Here is a 21,893-nt window from a genome sequence, read left to right on the forward strand (position 1 = left end):
TTGTTAAAGTAAGAGGAATTGTATTATGGAGATTTTGGCATGATGATGTGCTTTTTTGAGATTATACATTTTCAAAATTGTGTGTAAAGACTGGAATTTTGGAGCCAGCCTCACAAGATGAGGTAATAAGTTCCACCACACAAGTGATACAATCCAGACTAATGTGCAATGAGGTTATGAAAGCTAAAGACAGTCCATGTCAATGTATTGAGGGCAAAAGCTGTCCATAATATACTTAGGAATGAAGCCAGCAAACTATTTAGGGTGCCATTTGTGGCGTGATTTCTGTAGGACTTTGATTTTACTCCTGGAGGTGATAGGAATTCAGAGATGAAGAGAGCGGAAGTACATGTACGTGGATGAGAAGTTTGAGAACTGGGCAAAAACATTTTTTCTGGATAGAAGAAGACACGGTCTTATCAGACCAGAGGTAATGAAACTGGAGTATATTTCCATTTACTAGATACCTACTATTCCTCATGATTCTACTTTATGTTCATTTTGTGGGGTTTTTTTTGTTCATAAATAATACATGCATATTTGTAAATCTGAAGCTTTAGTCTGAAGGTAGAAAGCTTTTTCACTTGGTGCTTGATATAGTATAAAAACCAGATTTTTTCATATGCCTCCATAACATTTCCATAAAAAGTAACATTGTAATACAGCATTACATAATATTTTGCATAAATCTTATATTATCTATTTAGGATAAAATGACAGTGCCCATTTGCCAGTGCCATAGTGGTAAAAAACCCTAAAAGATCCGCTTAAAAACCTAAATAAATTCTTGTGTTCTGTAGTTGCAGTGAGCTTTAAAACAGTCTTTTTCCATCTGTTGAATTATTTGAGGTAGGTCTGCCAACAGCAGCAGCGTATTGTCTGCAACACTCCGCCAAACTGCTGTGGCCTTGTATGACCCGAACTTTTAAGAAGACGCCTGTAGGCTGCATACGCAAAATATTATAATGCTGGGAAATTTACTACATGATTCGGAAGCTGCTTAAGCGTTGTTGTGTTGGTGCAATGTGAAAATGTATTTCCCGTGTAAATTATACAAATATGATTTGTCATATAGTTTGTAGAAGAGCTTAATAATTTTAGGAGAAGGCAATATAAATAGCGTAGTCATAAGGAATTAGAAAAAAAAATCTGCCTTGGAAAAATGTTAAATCTGTTGTGTATTTTAAATTCAATGTGTGAAAAAGTAATGCTGTGAAATGAATTTATTTAGAAATGTAAAGAGCAATGAACAGTATTTTTGGTAAATCTGAGATTTTATGAGATTTGTTTTTTTCAGCAGCAATTTGACGTTAATATTGTATATGACTGATTTGTTTTTGGATATAATACCTAGTGCATAAAATAAAATAAATAGTGTATTTATACAAAGGGCAGTTATATTACCAACATTCAGGTCTAAAAAACGCAAGCATTAAAAATATTACTTAGTCGTAATAAAATAAGTGTAAGATGGGCCATTTGGTAGCCCCTATAGGGACTGGCAGCCTACAGGAGGCTCTGTTTGGCAGTAAATCTGTTTTTTTTAAGCAACCAAAATGTTGTTTCCAAACTAAGAATTCAAAAATAAGCATTTACTTTGAGGCCACTGGGAGCAACATTCAGGGGGTTGGTAAGCAACATGTTGCTGGTTGGGGATCACTGGCCTAAAGGGTCATATGAAGAATTCAGTTTAATGGGCTTATGGCTATTTAATCCATGTGCACGTTTTTTTCTGTATCACCTGACGAAGGAGGAATGCCCCCGAAACGTTGTTCCGCAATAAACGCACCAGGGGTTTAACCCAGGGTTGAATCACTATATGTGCCAGCTAGTGATGGGCGAATTTATTCACCAGGTGCGAATTTGCGCGATTCGCCGGCGGCAAATATATTTTTTGGACACCGGAGCATTTTGCGCCAGCAAATGTGCGCCGGCGGAAAAAAAATGAACGCCATCTATCACCTAACTCTGTTTTTTTTTATTTTACAGCCAACCTCATACCAGAAAAGAGGGAGAAAAAGTCTTGCCGTGCGCACCCCATGCACATTTTATGGCCACACCCTCTAATTACCATGCCCATTTTATAAAATTTGACAGGTTATGGTATGGAAATTTGAACACATTTCTGGGGGTTTTAGGGTCAGTTTGTATGTGTTATCACACATTTGCTAATGAAGGTTAAATTCAGTGTCGGACTGGGACACCAGGGTCCCACCAAAAAACCTCAGACCAGGGGCCCACCCTCACCACTATTTTCTTCCTCACTCAACCTCTATTCTCCTAGTCTCTTTTGTTTACATACTATAATCTATTATTTCATCTATTTAGCCTCTTTGTTCTCATAGAATGGCCATGAAATAGGCCAAAAGTTTAGCAGCATGACCCCAACACCTGGGCCCATAGGGATTTTTCCTGGTATCCCAGTGGGCCAGTCCGACGCTGGTTAAATTTAAGATGCAAGTCACAGTTTTCCCCAAGATACCTGCTTATCTTAAATTGTTACAATTGTTTCTTTGCTTATCTTAAATTGTAACAAATGTATCAAAGTGCACCTGCCACGTGTTCTGGGCTCTCTGCCAAAAGGCAATTAAGTTTTAGAAACTTTTTCTGGCTTTTCAGTGCAGGAGATCAAAGAGAAAGTCAGGACATTTCAGTAGCAAACCCGGGACTGTGGGTTGAGCTGTCAGAATCGGCACAGTCCCGCGAAAAACGGGACAGTTGGGAAGTATGTAACACATGACGCTTGCATGCAGATCTGGTGAGGTGTGTGTAAATTCCTTGCTTCCTACTACTGATCCTGCTACTTCTGCTTGTGACTTGTCTAAACTGACAAATCCTATTTCTGTGGAAACCATGTTAACATTTATGTAACAATTATTTTAGCAGACGACCTTAACCCTTATTGTTATTCCAGTAGTGAAGGATAAGAATGTCTGAATATGTCGAGGCTGCATTCTGTTCAAGTATAAAGATAATGAACCTACAAAGGAGAAGAAAGCAAATATAGCACTTGTATCTCTCTATGTTCCGCTCAGAATGTTAACACACCAGCTCTTATTCAGTTTTACTTCTTTGTTGTGTTTGTTCAGATTATATTCAAAGAACAACACAACTTTTATTTTTAACCTTCAGGTTATTTGTTCCAATTTTGTCTTCAAAAAAATGTATTGTTATCTGTGACTGGCTGTTTCTCTTCTCTGGGGAAAGATAACAAATCAGACTTGAAATAAAATCATAAGCATTTTTAATACTTGGCACCATGTAAGATGTTTCAGTAATCTGTTTTAAAATATTATTTTACATGATTAGAAAATTCATGTTAAAAACTCAGAACAAAAAACTACTATGGGTATATCAAAGGGCTTGGTCGCCTTAAAATTAACTTTTAGGGGGTTATTTACTAAAACTGGTCTTTTTTCTCATATTTTACTAGAAATAAACTGCCATCCACGAATTTGGCTTATTTACTAATATTTCAGGTTGGAAAATTGGATAAAAAAACCTTGAATTTTTTGAGTTTAGAAACAATTCAAATTGTATGACTTTATTGCAGTGGTCCCCAACCAGTAGCTCGTGAGCAACATGTTGCTCTCCAACTCCTTGAATGTTGCTCTCCGTGTCCTCAAAGCAGGTGATTATTTTCAAATTCCAGGCTTGGAGGCAAGTTTTGGTTGTAGAAAAACTAGTTGTACTGCCAAACAGAGCCTCAGTGTTGGTTGACAATCCATATAGGGGCTACAATAAGGCCAATCGCAGCCCTTATTTGGCACCCAAAGAACATTTTACATGCTAGTGTTGCTCCCCAACTCCTTTTACTTCTGAATGTTGCTCACGGGTTCTAAAGGTTGGGGATCCCTGCTTTATTGAATTGGCACTTGAGCAAAAACGGTCAATTTGGCACTTGGGTTTTCGAGTGAGAACCAGTGTCAAACACCTCAAAACTCCCAAACTCATGAAGGTTAAAAACAACTTCAGATGGTGAAAGGGACAGCTGCCATTGACTTTTACATGAATTTGACAGGTTTTAGATGGAGTATTTTCCAAATCAGACTTTTAGCAGCTTTGGGGCATAATAAATCTCTAAAAATTTAGAGTTTTTATTCTCTAAAAATGTGAGTTTTTTCACTAAACAAACTAAACTAGAAAAAATTGAGTTTACTTTTAATAAATAACCCCTTTAGTATTGTAGCAATTTGTATTATAGTTTTAGAGAATGATATTCTGAGACAATTTGCCATTGGTCTTCACTGTATTTTCTGTTTTTAAAGGACCAGTAACACCAAAAAATTAAAGCATTTTAAAGTAATTGATATATAATATACTGTTAGCGTGCACTGGTAAAAGCTGTGTGTTTTCTTCAGAAAGGCTACTATAGTTTACATAAATAAGCTGCTATCTAGCCATGGGGGCATCCATTCAAACTGAAAAAAAGGAGAAAAGGCACAGGTTACATAACAGATAACCCCTGTCCAATACAATGGCATTATCTGCATAACCTGTGCCTTTTTTTCCGACTTGAATGGCTGCTCACATGGCTTCACATCAGCTTGATTATATAAACTATAGTAGTCTTTATGAAGCAAACACACAGCTTTTTCCGGAGCAGAACAATAGTAAATAATATTTTAATTAGTTTGATACACTTTCAGTTTTTGGTGTTACTGTTCCTTTAACTATTTCACTTTTTGTTCAACAGTTGTCCTGTTTGAAATTTTAGCAGCCATCTCCTTGCTATTGTTCAAATTATGCTGGCAACCAGGTAGTGATTTTAAGGAGAGCCTGGAATATGAATAGGAGAGGGTCAGTATAGATTGATAAGTAATACAAATAAAATTGTAGCCTTGCAGAACAATAGGTTTTTTTTTTGGCTGATTTTTTGGCTGATTTTTTGGCTGATGGGGTCAATGATGCCATCAAATAAAGAGTTAGGAGAAGAAGGCAAATAATTCAAAACTATAAGAGATAAAAAAAGGAAGACCAGTTTAAAAATTGCTAAGAACTGGCTATTCTACAACATACTAAAACTTTACTTAAATGTGAATTACCTCTTTAATGGAAGACATTTTTTATTTAGTATTATTTAGATGTTGAGTCAGTAAAGGAACGCTATTGTTAAAAATAAAAGTATCCTTTAAATATAGAATGTTGCAGAGTGCCCTAACTGTGCATTTTAAACTCACGGTTTTGTCTGTAATGTATGGTGGCTGATTTGTTAACTTTCTAAATTGAGTTTTGCCACAAAAAAATGCAGATCACATTTTTTATTTAATCCAAAAATTCATACACCGTAAGGGGCCAAGGGCAGGTTTTAAAAAATCAGGGCAAAAAATCACGATCAAGAGAAACATTTTCATCATTTTTGGCAGCAATATTGCAAATTAATAATTTATAGTTATTATTATTTTTTTTCCAATTCTGGGTTTTGTGTTTGGCTCGAAGCAGGGCTTATACTTCCCCACTGGCTATGGGTAGTGCTCAGTTCTGACAGATAAAGCATTTCTATCTGAACACAGCAAAATGTTCCCCCTATGAGTTCTTAATCCACGAGAGTAAGCCCAATTCATAAAATATAGGAGAATGCTTAACAGTGGTAGCTATATATAAAAAAACAGAGAATAAAGAGACATAGGGGCAAATTCACTAAGATTCCTAGTTGCGCCAGGCGTAACTTCGCCGCAGTTCGCCACACTTTGCCAGGCGTAGTTTCACCAGCGCTCCTCAAATTCACTAAAATCTGAAGTTGCGCTCAGGGGTAGCGTAAGGTTGCGAAGTTGCGCTAGCGTTGATTCACTAAGCGAACGAAGTTACGCTAGCGATGGTTAATTTGCATACGGCGCCAAATTCAAATTTCAATGGAGGAATACGTACAATCACTACACAAGCCTGGGAAACCTTCAAATCAAACATCAAATAGAAATTTTTATTTTGCCCTACACATGTGCCCACTGTATAGGTAAGTTGCCATGAGTCAGGAAATGCAGGGGAGAAGGAGGGGAGCCCCAAAAAATTTTTCGATCTTTTTCAGCCTATCACCCATAATATAGAAAAAACGCCAGCGTTTTTTGGGAGTTGGAAAAAATTTGAACTTTTTTTCAACGAATCCCTATCTACTCTATTGCGCTTCGCCTGGTCTGAGATGGCGAAGGAAGTCTAGCGTAAAAGGTAGCGTTCAGTACAATGTGCACGTTAGTGAATTTGCGTAGTTACGTCCGTTGCGCAAATTCGCCAGGCGTAAGGTTGCGAAGTAACACTAGTGAATTTACGCCAGCGTTCGTTAGTGAATTTGCGAAGTAACGAAAATGCCCAACGCTAGTTTTTGTGTTTTTATTGTAACTGCTTTCTGCAACTACATGTCATATAACACTTTATTCATGATTAAAATTCCAGTGGCTCTCTGTATAACTTATATGTACGATTTAGTCTGTTCTTCAATTATTGCATTTTTATTATTTTTCTTTTTCCTTGTTATTGGTCCATGATACTAATCGGAACAGGCTAATCGGGATGATATGAGGACAAGAACCCGAAGCTCTTCGGAACAAGATGACATCAGCTGTTAAGTATGTTTATAGTTTAGATTTTTCTGTCCATAAACATTTTCAACCCAGACCTTGAAAGGAAAACAGATAGTATTAGCATCACTATTGGCAATGACTATGAAGACTAGAAGCTGAAGTTTTTTTAAGATAAGATGGTGATTTAAATAGTACATTTAGTGGCATTTGGGAACTGTAGTTTGACATAACCGAAGTTGCACAGGTTTCCTACTCAGGGGCGATCCTGGCCCCTCCGCAGCCTGGGGCAGCAGCCCCTGTGAGCTTACCTTTTTGCGCCTGAGGGGGTCCGGGGGGGTCCACCAGGGCAGCGGAGAGGGCCAGTGAACTAGCGCAGAGAGCCTAACTGCTCTCTCTGCACTAGAAGAGCCAAATTTCCGGTTTGAAGTGGCATTTTTTCCGCCAGTGGTACCTAGTGGGGCGCTGCCGCCTGAGGCAAAAGTCTCAAGTCGCCTCATTTGCTAAGTGCCCCTGTTCCTACTCCATACTCCTACTCCATACTATATTTACATTACCTATTAATGGAATTCTACAATGCAAAACATGGAGGAGTGATCCTGTGTTTTACATTCTGCCCTGGACTTGATAAATCAGACACCTGTCTGAGAAACAGGTTTAGACACAACTACATTTTATTCAGCCCCTTTTGCACAGATGTTCATCTTTGTACAGTACTGACACGCTTAAAATATATTACAATATATTACAATAAAAAAATGCATGTTTAACTTACAAGAATAGGCATAAAAAATTGACGCATAAAAAAATTGTGTTGACATGTTCATCATACATTTCAGTAGTAAGGGTCCTTAAAGAAGAACTAAACCCCCCCCCCCATTGTGATAAGTCCCCAGTTTTACCCCTGAATTCTTTCCCTTCTAGTAATAGTGACCCCAAATGGGGTAATCTTCATGTCCTCAATTTCCATCTCTTGCGTAATTGTTGCAAAACGGAAGATTGCTCCGACTGCGCATGAGCCAATACGCCACTCACTTAATGAAGATTACCGAAGAGAATAAGATGGTGCCCGTGAGCTCCGCTGCGCTCACTCTGCATTTGCGGTTGCTATTTCTAGAGGGGTTAAGAATTCAGGGGTAAGACTGTGCAGGGAGGAGGGCCAGTGGAGCGGGTCCAATAGGGACTTATCACAATGGGGGGTTTAGTTCTCCTTTAAAGTAAAAAGATAACTAATATTTCATACCTCCATGACTATTTTAACATTGGTTTCTTTGCAACATAACAATATTATGAAGTGGCCCACCACAATTAATCATGATTCTTAATGCATATATACATAATTATGCAGTTTGTATAAAGTAATGAATTAGAAAACTGCAGGGTTCCTTTCACTTGTAAGAGTGTGTGCCTGGCAATATTTTTCTTTAGATCTATTTTTTATACACGTGGGTAGTCCTAACTGGGCAGAACATTTAGAAACATGTTTTTGACATTTAGTTAATGAGAAACACCCATTGGCAGGTCTTGTTGGAATCAAAAAATGAACCACAGAGTGTAGTTTCTCCAGTGTTAATGTCAAACAAATGTTGCTAATATGGAACAACTGCATTAATATTGTGTTGTGTTTAAATGTGGATGTAAGGGCTATGTTAAATCAGTATAAAAAAAGAAAGAAGTTGGGGTTGTATAAATATAATGTAAGCCCAAAATCATGTGCTGATTGGTGGAGGGACTCTGTGCTGTTAGAGTTGAGTCATGTTTTTCTGGGTTAGGTATTGTAAGGGCCCGAAGGCACAGTAGGAGTACGGACCAAGGAGGAGGCAGGTAGCTAACCAAAGTTCGTGGTATCAAAAGGATGAGGCAAGAGAGTAGTCAAAGTCCAGGCAAAAGTTCAATCCAGGCAGCGAAGGGTCAATCCGAAATAACAGGCAAAGGTTGGTACACAGGAATCAATCAATAATAATACACCCAGGAATACACAAAGTTAGACCTATACTTGGGCAATGTTTACAGTGTCCAGGTTGCTTTAAATAGGCCAGTCTTGGCGCCAAAAGTTTGGGCGCAATGACGTCATGACGCTGACGCTGGCGTCCTGACGCCGGCGTCAGTACGCCGACGCACGTTCTGATGCCGGCGACCATTCCGTCGCCGGCGACCAATCGGCAAGCGGGAAGACGCTGGCGTCATAGTGCTGCGACCAGCAGGATCCACATGGAGGGGCAAGGAGTCGCCATCTTGGACGCCGTCGCCATCTTGGACGCCGTCGCCATCTTGGATGTGAGTAGTGACTTCCATTTCCATTACAGGTATTGGGCTTGCATGCATGTGTTTTTAACTTCTCTGCCCATAGTTTTGCAGCCTTAGATTATAGTGATGAAAATATTACTATACTATGCTGTTGGCAGCCACACATCCTTTCATGCATGGCTACTGTTTTAGAAGATGGAACAATATGAACACTATTATTATAGTTTCCAAGAGAGTTGCTTGAAACATACTGCAGTAATAATTTGCTCAGTCTTAGGACTTTGTAAGTATTCACTGTGCCCGCTCCCTGCTGGTAAGGAACAAATCTGTATTTTACACTATGGAATTGTACTTCCATCGATTGGGATCTGGATTTCTGCCAATATGTGACTCCACTAGAGATCCACTCTGCATCTCAGTGCTTACATGGAGCAATGTCAACTAGCAATCAATATTTAACAGTCACGAGTCAGGGCAAGCAGCAGACAAGGCCAATTCAGGAACTGCCAAAAATCAAGAATTCAGTAAAATAGCAATCATGGATTCAGCATGAGCAGAGGCATGACACATAATTAAACCGATGCAGTGATGTCACAATGTAACATATTCCAGCACATTGTTTGAAAGGATCATGGCTGACTCTTTGGTGATGTTCAGCATGCCAGTAGTTAATTGGGATATGCAAGATCTAAAGCTTTGAAAGTTTCAGGTCATTAACCAAGACAAATCTGCTTTTGATATTATCTTTCTTTGAGGTTGACTGGGATTTGCCTTCAAGAAATAACAGAACTCTGTGGATTTTATGAATGTTTAATTTGGAGACTTGTTTATTTTCTTAGCAAGTGGGAAAAAAATGTTCTGAAACACACAATTGCTAAACCTTATGTTTCTATAGCAGCTGCAGGCTGCAAGGAATTTAGCAAACAATTATTATTGTCAGGCTTACTGGAGGTTCCAGCAAAGGGGAACTTAACCGAGCTGATGATACACAAGACCGTTCCTACCTGAATGTTAAACTGGAGGACTGTGGATGTAGAGAACCAGTAAGTCTAATAAATAGCCAAGGACAGGGCACTAAGGACAGGTATTTTGACACCCTAGGCAAGTGCTTCTGTTGGCAACCAGTAGTTCCACATTACCATTTCCCACCATTTTACCATTTCAATTTTAGATTTTTTCGATCTGCCCCGGTGTACCTTTAACAGCAGCCGGCCAGTGTGCCAAATAAAATTGGTCCAAACTCCAATGGTTCTCCAAATTGATCTGTACTTTTGTTTCTGCAATGTTTCTTCAGACAGCCAGTGCAAGCAAGAGACACCACACCAGCTGCAACCGTTAGCGCGATGTCATGCGCAGCCACTCCACTATGCATGCATTCAACACCTCAGCTTGAAATAAAGGTCCAAGCTAAGGTGGCTATGGCGGGCGGTTCTTTATACACATACCTTATTAATTGCCAGTATTTTTCTCCTAAGTGCACCCCCGATTAAAGTGCCATTGGCATGTGCTTACTACTATTCCTGGCCCTGACAGAGGAAAAGGCAGGAGACGTAGTAAACAGATCCGGGTTAAGGGTGGGCAATGTAGATTCACGGTCGGGTCTACATGGGCAGCGGAGATTTGTGGTCAAACAGGCATGTTTAGCCCCCTTCTAGAAGATGTCTCCATTCTTCTAGTGCAAGTTTGATAGCTAACAATTCTCTATCTGCTACATCATAATTACATTCAGATTTACTCATCTTATGGGGAAAAAAGCAACAGGAAGAAGCTCTTCTTTAACTCCAGATCTTTTGTGAAAGGACTGCTCCGACGGCTATTTCTGATGCATCCACCCCCTAAGAGGGATCAGGATGACAGAGATTAGGAGCAAAGATAAAAGTCTTTTAAGAGTTTCAAAAGCAGTTTGAGCCTCTGGAGTCCAAAAGAATCTCTGATTGGAACAAGTAAGTTCAGTGATAGGAGCAATGATTATTGAAACATTTTCGATAAATTTTCAATAGAGGTTAACAAAGCCAAGGAATCGTTGTATTGCTTTTCTCAAACGAGGTACAGGCTACTTGAGAATTGCAGAGACCTTTCTGGAGTCCATTTGGACCTTTCTAATATGAACTATGTACTCCTCCAGGGACTTAGAAAAGACCAAAATGTCATCAAGGTAAATAATCACGAAGAAGAACACGTCATTCACAAAGTGTTAAAATGTGGCTGGTGCACTGCAAAAGCCAAAAGGCATAACTGAATAAGAGGCAGTGCCTAGTACGGAAAGCAGTCTTCCACTCATCTCCTTTTCGGATCCGAACACGATTGTAGCCACCTCGAAGGTCTAGTTTAGAAAAGATCTTGGCCTCTCTACAGTGCTAGAACAGTTTTGGGATAAGTGGAAGCAGATTTCTATTTTTGTTATTTTATTTAGTTCACAATAGTCTGGGCAAGGTCTAAGGGAATGATCCACAAAAAAGATTCAGGCACCAGCAGGTGACGTGGAATGATGAATGAAACTTTTATACAGATTTTCATCAAACTCTTGATAACCCGCAGGCGGAAGACTGATTTCTCCTTTTGAAAAAGAGAGAGAATACAGTCCCAAGGACAATTAAGATGATTTAGTTGGAGAGACCAAAATTAGAGTGAAAGACAAACTCACCCATACCCCAGTTAATAGATAGGGTAAACCTTGGATGATAGAAAATAATGGTGAGGTTAATTCATCAAAGATAATGATTCAAAGTGTCCTTTAGTGCAACAAAGATAGGGACAGTCTCTAGTGACAGGACCCGAAGTGATGGGAGAGCCATCAGGGACAGACTTTTTGATCCATCAAATGGAAAGCCCAGGCTTGGGGTTCGCCAGTGAGGAAGTAAATTAATTATTAAAAAATCCATTTGCTTTTGAAAAATGGATTTCAGTGCAGAAGTCTGCTGGAGCAACATTATTTACTGATGCATTTTGAAAAAAAAACTGTTTTCCCATGACAGTATCCCTTTAAAGCTATAAACTGAACAACAATAAGATAGTGGTTTAGTATTACACATAGGGTAAAACTTAACTTTTTCTCACCAAACTCTAAAACCCGAATTCCCTTAATTGAGCATCAATTCAAATTGTGCAACTTTTTCAAACTGATGCTCCAAAAACGCAACTTTTTGAGTTGTCGCCCAAAAAACTTGAAAAATTTAGATTATCGAATGAAAACCAGCGCGAACAGCCTGAAAATATCGAGAAACCTGAAGACAAAACCATGTTCCAGTTGTTAAAGGGACCATCTGCCATTGACTTCTACATGACTACAACAGGTTTTATCTGTCTCAAAAAATTCAAGTTTTTTTCCTCCAGAAAATTTTGAAGCTTAATAAATAGCAAATCTTGCATTTTTCTATAAAGTAGCATCATCTGTGAAGCTGACATCTCTCTCTCGTACCTTCACTTGAAAGTCAAACCCACAGTGTCCATATTTCATAACTTTGGGAATTTCTGTTAGAGCCACTTTCCCTCTTTAGCGACCATGAGTTGACAAGGAGGAATCCCTCAGAGACGAATGGTTAAAAATGAAAAACTACCAATAAAGCCTGTTTGGTACATTCAAAGAAAAAGGGCAAAACCTGCTTTTTGTTTTAGATAAGCAAAAATAGCGAGAAGCAATTATTTAGGAGTACTGTGGTTATTTTTTCATATTTGCATGGATACCAGTCTATAACTATTTTGATATTTTTGATTCTATTCAACAACAACAACGAACAACATCCCTGACAAGTATGAAGATCTGTTATTGTTTTTCATTTTTATAATTGTGGTATAATATTTGACTTTTCTGAGGCTCCAGAACTTAACAATGAAGTTGTGGAATGCAGGAAGCAAAAAAAAGGTTATACAATGCTTCAATGATTCAAAGAAAGGGACCTAAGTAGATATTTGTCCTTTCCATTGCTTTTATTAAAAGAAAAGTATTAATTGTTTCAATTTCTGCATTAAAGTGTCAAACATTTTAATTGTACCCTGCATGTTTAGTATGCAAACAAGTGCTCACTGTGAGCCTGCCAATTAAGAGCTGCCAAACCAAAATGAAAAAAAAGAAAGGGTAAAAAAAAGCAGTAACAGTTTGTCTTCTTGGGTTAGCTAAGGTCATGATTTCAACCAATGCACAGTTTATTAAACGTAATGGGCAATTCTCGATTCAAAGAAAAGTACACTAGATTATATTTATAAAAGTAGCATGTCTTCCTTGTTTTAATGTAGGATGATTCTAGAAAATAAATGGTTTATTGTTGATTTATGTCTATATCATCCCCCTAGATCCCCTAGATACATTTTATGGGCCATCAGATCTGGGAATTATAGTGTCATGTGGTTATGGAGGTATCAGATATAGGTGTGTTGACAGAAATGCCTATTGCGGAATTTTTAGGAATTGCATAGGGCAGATTTATCAAGGTTCAAATTGAAAAATCAAATATTTGAATTTCGAGCTAATTTTAGTGTACTTCAACTAGAGAATAGTCCAAATTCAATTTGAATATGAAAAATATTCAAAAACTCAAATGTTGAAATTTATCATTTACTGTCTCTTTGAAAATTCGATCAAATATTTGCCATCTGCAAACCTGCCGAATTGCTGTTTTAGCCTACGGGGGACCTCCTAGAACCTATTTGGAGTCATTTTGTGGACTTTAAAAAATCGAAGTTTTTTATTTAAAACACTTCGAATCGAATTTAATTCAAACGATCGAATACAGCCTATTCACTTGAATTGAAATAATTAGATTTTTTAAAACATTTCGGTTGCTCTTTTTTTATTCGAATTTGAGTTGAAACTCGAAATTCAACCCTTGATAAATCTGCCTCATAGTGTAATTTATCAAATATTCTTTTTTAAAACTCACTCTAGGTCCCAAGAAGCCTGTGTGTATAAATACCCCACACACTCAGGGCAAAAATTTAGTTACCCAATATCAACTGAGTGCATCAAGCTCAAATCTGTCACAAGGATAAGGTCAGGAGCAGTTTTTTTGTGGTAGCTATTTAGGGATGGGGTTATTAGCACAATTTGTATTTAAATCTTGTGCATAGTAAGAGTTAGCCCATTCAGTAGATGGAACCCAACTTATAATGTAACATTCTGGTTGATGAATGTTATTTAGGGCGGTGATTTATCAAAGTGAAAAATGTTTCAAAATCTTTGCCACCATTCAAATTTTGTTGCACAAAAACTCACAAATTCAAATTATATCTTAAAAAACTGGAATGTCTGGTATTTATTAAGCAAACAACTCAAATGTAAAAACTGGAATCTAAAAGCTGGCGAGTTGATGAAATTGTCTTAGTCAAAATTCAAGCCATTTTAACCTATCAACTCTAACGATTCAAGGTATTCGAGTTTTTTCACGATTGTATTCAATCGAGTTTTTTATATTAGGATTTTTGCATAAATAAGCAAACATTCAAGTTTTTTTTTTTTAATTGTGAGTTTATTCGAAGTTATTAGATTTTTGATTTTAGTATCTTTGTAAAGCCAATGATTATGTACCCGTGTATACAAAATACATCAGGCTTTTGTTTTTCTACATCTTGAAATGAAATCAGGATTATTTGATTTTACTTTTTGCTTCTGCTTTGACGTGATCAACAAGACTGGTGTGCGGGACATTTTCAGTTGGAAAATTGGAATACCAAACTCATGGCTGCTGGCTTTCCAAAAAAAAGATGACCTACCTTATTTACTCCCACACCAGACATGATGTGAGACACACTACATAATTCGCTGTTTCTGTTCCAGTCCACTTTAATGATTGGGAGAAAACCCAATGCATTCAGTGTCTCATAACTTTGTTAGTGGTGTTTGTTGATCATCTTCCAAAGTTTACAGTTCACTGATGTGTTCCTTGCCTAATGCAAAGTCCCGTTTGGCTCATATAATTTCCATCAGGCCTTGACTAACAATAATTGTAATGGTTTCATATTTTCTGAAAATACACTGACAAAAGGACAGCATGTTCCCTTTACTTCTGTCAATCCTTTGGAAGCAATAATATTACTGTCAAGTGCTGAGTATTCTATAAATGCGATTCCAAAAGTTCTGCATCATAACGTTTGTTCGCATACTTGTTGAGTAAACATTGTCTCTGGAAAATGTTTTCAGGCAATTTTTATTGTTAGTTTCCCCAGTTTCCCCTCACAGCCAGCCATAATAAACGTTTTATTCATGGGCCAGCCTTAACAAACGTTTTATTTAGTCCTTACTCTGATTTTTATGTTACTATTGACAAGCATTTATAAAAATCCAATATATTCCACAGCATTGTACAATAAATGGATATATCCATTGAACATAAGGAGAACACACAACCACTAATAACCAATTCAAGAGGTAAAGAGGGCCCTGCCCAAAGAAGCTTACAATCTAATAATTATGTTTATTAGAACTTCAACTTATTTTAAATTACTGGTGCCTAAAATAGTTATAGTGACTAGTTTAGTTACATAGTTTGGTTGGGTTGAAAATAAAGTCCATCAAGTTCAACCCCTTCAAATAAAACCCAGTGCATATACACACACTCACATAAACTAGATATACCAATAACGTATACATTGGAGTTCTGTTTGAATAAAGTGTGTACATAATGAAAACCTTGAAGCCCTACATAGCTTGCAGTTGCAGTCAACATGATTATTAATCCAAAGATCTTAGATTAACGCAAACTATAATTAAAAGGTTACTGGCTTATTATAAAAGTAATCCTCTTGTCCAATCGGAAAAAACACAATGGTGCTGTTTTATACAGCCAATCAGTCATTGTAATATATTTTCAAGTGTTCATGTGAGCCAGAGTATTGGTTTAATCTGTGGGTAATACCATATCACTTTATAACTATAAAGTTAAATATTCAGCATGTCCCGAGCTCACTATATCTATGAAAAATATTTTCCACCGCTGCTAGTTGTGCTTAGATGGCTTAGCAAAGGATGGTAAAGCATTGTATAATTATCTCTTGACTCAATATTTTCCTGCATTTTGGTCACTACAACTAGTTTTACATTTTTTCACATAACCAAGAATATTTCATAAATTGCAAAGAGACAAAACCTGCACTTAAATTTAATTGGATTAGTTTTTCAGTATATTTTAGTGGAGTGTTATACCTCCACCTTTAGGGACTTTGGGGCTAAATATCAACCTTGGGCAAATGTTTACCTAGGCAGTAACCCCTAGCAACCAATCAATTTGCTGCAGGTTTAACAATGGCAACAATTATTTCGGCAAAATTGATTGCCTAGATGAAAATTGCTTTATTAACAATTTTGAGCTAATTCTTGTGTACTTCGACTAGGGAATAGTTAAAATTCGATTCGAATTTGAAAAAAATTCAAAAATTCGAATACCGAAATTTATCATGGTCTGTCCCTTTAAAAATTAGACTTCGACCATTCGCCATCTAAAACCTGCCAAATTGCTGTTTTAGCCTATGGGGAACCTCCTAGAACCTACAGTATTTGGTGGACTTTGAAACATCAAAGTTTATTTTTGAAAATACTTTGAATCGAATTCGATCAAATACGATCTTACTTCAAGTCAAACAAGACAAACACCCACAGAGAAAACTTAGATTTTTAAAATGTTTCGGTTGGTCTTTATTTATTCGAGTTTCGAAGTTATGGGAGTTCAATTACTTCGAAATTCGACCCTTGATAAATCTACCTCTTAGTTTACTTCGACTAGGCAATAAGAATATTGAAATTTATCATGTACTGTCTCTTTAAAAATTAAACTTTGATGATTCGCCATCTAAAACCTGTCGAATTGCTGTTATAGCCTATGGGGGACCTCCTAGAGCCCAAGTGGAGTTAATTGGTGGACTTTGAAAAATCTAATCGAATTCGATCAAATGCACTGTTACTTTGATTTGTACAATTCGAATTCGATTGAAAACGGACCTATTCACCGGAAAAAAAAACCTTTTGATTTTTGATAATTTTCGATCTTTTTAATTTCTTATTTTTAATCTTTTTTAATTTTGAAGTTCGACCCTTGATAAAACTGTCCCTTCTAAATGTTTATCAAACTAATATGCCAGAAAAATATCACCATAGAATGGCGGTAATGTTTGCGTATGGTAAATCTAATTGAGTGCCTTTTGTAATTAAAATCTTTTTGTTTAAAGATGAACCCCATTATAAGGATTATATATATTTTTTCTATTTATTTGAATCTGAAAAAACTCCATCTAAAACCTGTCTAATTCATGTAAAAGTCAATGGCTGGCAGTTGTCCCTTTAACCACTTGAAGATGTTTTTAACCTTCATGAATTTTGGGAGATTTGGGGTGTTTTTGATGCTGACTTTCACTTGAAAACTCGTGGTAATTCGATAATATTATACGAAAAATTTGAGTTTTTTTCAATCCGATTTTTTTATACTTGAAATATTAGTACATAAGTAAGCCAAATTTGTGGATGGGAGTTAGGTTGAGTTTGTTTCTGGTAAAATATGAAAAAAAAAGTGTTTTAGTAAATCTCCCTAACTCCCTAAATATTTATCCAACTAATATTCCTGAAGAAGGTCACCATAGAATGATGGGAATGTTTGCATATGGTAAGTCACATTGAATGTGGAGATAATAAACTTCATTATTCTGTAAAAAAATTAACTCTTCAATTTCTTACCTACATATAATAATATATAATAATAATATATATATATATATATATATATATATATATAATCTTTGTCTATTTATTGCAGCACATATTATTGCTTGTTTGGAATCCACTATTAAATGGCTCCCTTGGTGCCGTAGCCCTTTTTTTTTTTTTCAAATAGTTTAGATTTAGATACCGTATATACTCGAGTATAAGCCGACCCGAGTATAAGCCGAGGTACCTAATTTTACCTACGAAAACTGGGAAAACTTATTGACTCTAGTATAAGCCTAGACACAACTACAGCCCTGTCTCCCAGCAGCGCACATTCTGCCAAAGCGACCCCCCAGCGATCAACCGGACTTCTTTGCAAAGTTGATGGTGACAGAGAATTGCCAAACGGATTACTGTGTGCATTGTCCCACTGTCCCACTACCATGTGCAGAGGGTGCTGTTTGATATTGCCATCACTGTTAATCTTTCGTATAACCAACAGAGGGCGCTGTGTGATATTGCAGTCACTGTTATTCTTTCATATAACCAACAGATGGCGCTGTGTGATATTGCAGTCACTGTTATTCTTTCATACAACCAACAGATGGCGCTGTGTGATATTGCAGTTACTGTTAATCTTTCATATAACCAACAGAGGGCACTGTGATATTGCAGTCACTGTTATTCTTTCATACAACCAACAGATGGTGCTGTGTGATATTGCAGTCACTGTTATTCTTTCATACAACCAACAGATGGCGCTGTGTGATATTGCAGTCACTGTTATTATTTCATACAACCAACAGATGGCGCTGTGTGATATTGCAGTCACTGTTATTCTTTCATACAACCAACAGATGGCGCTGTGTGATATTGCAGTCACGGTTATTCTTTCATACAACCAACAGATGTCGCTGTGTGATATTGCAGTGACTGTTATTCTTTCATATAACCAACAGATGGCGCACTGTTATTCTTTCATATAACCAACAGAGGGCATTGTGGGATATTGCAGTCTCTCCCCAAGTGCACTGTTGGTATAGGAATGATTAAAAGTGACTGCAATCTCAGCTACTCGGGTCGGGTACCGCTGACCCGAGTATAAGCCGAGGTAGACTTTTTCAGCACATTTTGGATGCTGAAAAACTCGGCTTATACGGGTATATACGGTATTAGTGATGGGCGAGCCAGACACGAAGTTGCGGCAAATCGCCATGTTTCAGCACCAGTGTATTAATTCACTGGCAAATAATCATCTGCATCAAAAAAATTGTTGTGCGTAAGAATAGTCGCACACATAAAAATTGTTGCTCGTCAAAATTATTCGGACGTCCATTGATTTGAATGCATTTGGACCAAATAGTTGCGCTATAAAAATCGACGCTGATGCGTTTTGCGAATCATTATTAGTTATTAATACTTCACCCATCACTATTAGATATTAATTTATTAATTTATTTTACAATTTTGTAATTATATCATGACACTTATGAAGGATGGTACAAATGGGCTAAGCCCTTCCTGTAACTGAAATTAGCTAGAAGTGTTTCTTCACCTCCTTTAGTACTTTTTGTATATGTATATGCATATCCTTGATAGTCCTTGATAGTCTGTACCAAGCATGTCTGTCCCAGCATTTCAGGGTTTTTACAATTTAGCTGATCCATTCTTTAAAAGAGTAAGGTTTAGGGATGCACCGAATCCAGGATTCGGCTTGGGATTTGGCCAGGATTCGGCCTTTTTCAGCAGGATTCGGATTCGGCCGAACCGAATGCAAATTAGGGGCGGGGAGGGAAATTGCGTGACTTTTTGTCAGAAAACAAGGAAGTAAAAAATGTTTTCCCTTCCTGCCCCTAATTTGCATATGCAGATTAGGGTTCGGTATTCGGCCGAATCTTTCACAAAGGATTTGGGGGTTCAGCCGAATCCAAAAAAGTGGATTCGGTGCATCCCTAGTAAGGTTATACAATGCAGTAAACATGAATCCTTAGAGTCTTATTTACAGTAATACAGTGGATATGGAGTGCAAAAAACTTACCAAAAAAAAAGTTTTTCCTTGTTTTTGCAGCATGTTTTCAGCCATGCATCATATTTTTCTTGATGAGCTATAAGTACCGCTAAACTCATTTAACATACCTGCTACAAGACTATATATACACTCTACTGTTCTGCAGTTGGTAACATAATGCCAGTGTTTTATGTGATGTTCCCAGTGGGTTAAATATTAAGGTTCTCCTTCAGCGTCCAAAATAATTAATTCATAAACGAGGTCGATTAGGCAGTCTTGCATAAAAAAATCTGTTTGTCTCACTCTTAGAACACTGGGAGGGTTTTTTTTCTCAAGAACTGTTTGTTCTTGTGTGAAAATTACCTGTAATATTGCCAAGGTCAGGAATATCTTGAGTTCTGACAGAACAATTAATAGTGCTGTTATAAAAGCTTTGTTTTGGGACAAGTTTGCTTTTATTAATTGTACTCTAAACAAGGTCTTATCTTTCCTTTCTTATTGGCATAATCTCACTAGTGTATCCCTATATCCAATTTGGCTTTCTGAATTAAGAATAAAGTTGATACTATTCAGTGAGAAATAAATCCTTCCAAATCTCCTTCTCCATATTTATTCCTTTAGTGAACATGATACTAGCAAAAAAAACAAAAAAACAATGTTCTTAGGTTCACGTTTTGCCTTCAAGCTATTCTTAAGTTAGTTCTTTAAAGCCAAACTATTGTAAAATCTCATCATATGGACATAGAAAATGTATTTTTAGGAAAGACATTCTAGGTCCCAGTTGATTGAGAGCAATGCATTTAGGGGCAGATCGAATTGTAAATTCTAATTCATATTTTCGAGTTGGATTTTTGGTCAAAACTCACAAATTCGAGTGACCCATTTGAAAATGTTAATAGCCTTTCTGACATTGGAGTTTTTTTTGGAGAAAAAAACTTGATTCGAATTTAGTCAAATTCGATTTGAGTTTTCGGGTCAGTAATATTAGTTTGAGTATTAGATGTTCGAGTTTTTTCTTAATTAAGATACTCTTCGAGATTTAAGGTCATTTGAGTTCATTCGAGGGTAAAAAAAAATCTAACTCGACCTTTGATAAATATGCTCCTTAAATTATAGTTTAAGCATCCCTACTGTGCTTTAATTGATCTTCTCTCTATGACATTGTAAGATATGGATTCTACTGTTGCTCGGATATATGAATAGAATAATAGACACATGTTCCTTTGGCAAAGAGGCTTGACAAAGGGGTGTGTCCTCTCTCAATAATAAACACGCAGAGGATTACACTGTTTGGAAATGCTGTGTTGTGCTGGTGTTACATTAGAGTTGCATTGATTGTGAGGTGGCTGACTCTCTAAACCAAGAACTGAGCATATTAGTGGGTTGAGTGGTTGCCCATTGACTTTAATGCGGGCGTCAAAACTCGTGTTTCGTGAATATCGTTGGGAATTCGCCAATATTTTCGGTGAAATGAAACGGGACAAATTCGGCCATGACTGTCCATGATACCATGTCTGTGTCTTTTCTGCATAGTCACACACACACATATAAATATAAATATATATATATATATATATATATATATATATATATATAATGGCTCAAAAGAAGCTAGCACACACAGGACTTAAGGTTTTTATTTTAACAGAAAAAAACTAACGTTTCGGCTAGGTCCCTAGCCTTTCTCAAAGTGAATGAAACAAACAATCACAACCATTTTCAAGCATCAAAGGCGGGAAAAGGGTATGGGTGACATCATAGAGTGTCATGGATGTGGGTGGGGCAATACACAAATGTAAAATGTCACCCATACCCTTTTCCCGCCTTTGATGCTTGAAAATGGTTGTGATTGTTTGTTTCATTCACTTTGAGAAAGGCTAGGGACCTAGCCGAAACGTTAGTTTTTTTTAGTTAAAATAAAAACCTTTTCTTCTCAATAAATCCTGTGTGTGCTAGCTTCTTTTGAGCAATTGTAAATACTAATACAAAGCTCTGCACCCAGGCACCTTATACCAGTATACGCGCTGTACCGGCATTTCCAGTTATATATATATATATATATATATATATATATATATATATATATATATATATATATATATATATATATATATATAATATCAAAACAGGGGGGTTGTGGGAGCACTCTAAAGGCTTTAAAGTATATATATAAGTATAATAAATGCTATTGCATATGTACCCAAAACAGGGGTTATTTTGTTACAAAGTTATGATCATAAAATTGATAAGCCACCATACCACGTCAAGGTAAACCCCGAATGGCGGTCCCTAACTTGTTTTATATTTTATGTGCATTTTAGCATTACCTGTAATCAATGTCCATTGAACGCTGTTCATATATATACTTTCCAATGAGTATCCGCACTCCAAGGCTGCTGCAAACAGAGGTGTGCACGGTAATTTTGTATACATCCATTATCTTCAGACCAGCACTCCCTTTAAAAACTTGATTGTTTATTATTGCATAGTATCAAATTCC

This window comes from Xenopus laevis, chromosome 8S (genome assembly GCF_017654675.1).
Source record: "Xenopus laevis strain J_2021 chromosome 8S, Xenopus_laevis_v10.1, whole genome shotgun sequence".
NCBI classification, from domain to species: Eukaryota; Metazoa; Chordata; class Amphibia; order Anura; family Pipidae; genus Xenopus; species Xenopus laevis.